The sequence below is a fragment of the Piliocolobus tephrosceles genome, unplaced genomic scaffold, assembly GCF_002776525.5.
Source record: "Piliocolobus tephrosceles isolate RC106 unplaced genomic scaffold, ASM277652v3 unscaffolded_31491, whole genome shotgun sequence".
NCBI lineage: Eukaryota > Metazoa > Chordata > Mammalia > Primates > Cercopithecidae > Piliocolobus > Piliocolobus tephrosceles.
Genome location: NW_022314856.1, coordinates 630 through 1,873, shown reverse-complemented (window position 1 = coordinate 1,873; position 1,244 = coordinate 630). Strand labels below are relative to the sequence as shown.

Genomic DNA, 1,244 nt, shown 5'->3' with positions numbered 1-1,244 from the left:
TTCCATTTTCTGGAGAATATTAACTATTCTTTTATCAGAGCTGATTTATACCAGTGGAACAAAAGTGGCATAGACATTGCCTACAAGGTTCTGGATGCTCAGGATGAGTGGGTTACACGTCCATAACAGGGCTGAAGAGGATGAGATGATAAGGTTCACCCAGTACATGACCACAGAGCAACTCACCAGTGGCAGGATGATCTGGGTAACCCTTTTCTCTGGTGAGGATCTTGGGGAGTGGCTGGTACTGTGAAGATGCTGGGACCACCTCTGACGCTTGGACAAAAAGATCACCATGTATGCACTTGACAGCAGCGTAATCCTACAAGGAAGACATCCCTGGATAATGTCAGAATCAAAAACACTCCTCACATGATGGGCTTCATGGGAGAAGGTAAGCAGTATTTGCTGACCTTAAGTAGATTGGTCTGGGACACAATGGAAGAAGCCACAGTGAAGAATATTATGTTACTACTGAAAGACAAATTGAGGGAACAAAAAAAAAAAGAAAAAGAAAAGAAAAAAGAGGACACTGACAATGTTATTTGTAAATTTATGTTTAAAGCTTGCCAACCAGAAGTTGCTGAGGCTGATTGTGCTGGCCTGGTGTATACTCAGGAGACAGGTGGTACCGATGGTACAGATGGTACAGGTGGTACAGATACACAGGCCCCTCGTCACTTTGTTTATGTAGATCAAAGATTTGCATTTGAAGATATTCCCAAAATGCAGTGATTCAAGCATATCTGGAGGCAAAAGATCCACTACAGTGAGGATCATCACTACCTGAATGAAGGCCAAGTGACAGCTGATCAAGTCATATGGCTTAGGTTTGTGATCCTGAAGGAGTGTGAAGATGTGGAAGAAAAGCAAAAAGGTGTTGGCTGAAAGTCCAATGGCAGATTCAGAAAAAAAAAAAAAAAAAAAAAAATTAAGCATAACTGAAGTGAAAAATGTTTTCATATTAATGACAAAAATAAACATATTTCATATATCTGGGAACAAAACAATGGATCTCACATTATCAGTGTTTGTTCTTTAGTGTCCAAAATGATCACATCATTATTTTAATTTTACCCACTTCTTCTTGGTTAACTCTATCTCATATAAATTCTGCATAATCCGACCTCTGTACTGTTTTCTACACCAAATAACTTATACATGTAAAACATCAACACATTCATAATTATGCCTGTGTAGATGCACAATGTCTAAACTTCTATTACACCTATACCTCTCTTTTT

At 38.7% G+C, this 1,244-nt stretch overlaps 1 pseudogene; it reads right to left on the bottom strand.

Annotated features, from left to right (window-relative positions):
- Window positions 1-186: 186 nt before the first annotated feature.
- LOC113222487 lies at window positions 187-941 on the bottom strand (annotated as a pseudogene).
- Between the last annotated feature and the right edge of the window lie 303 nt (window positions 942-1,244).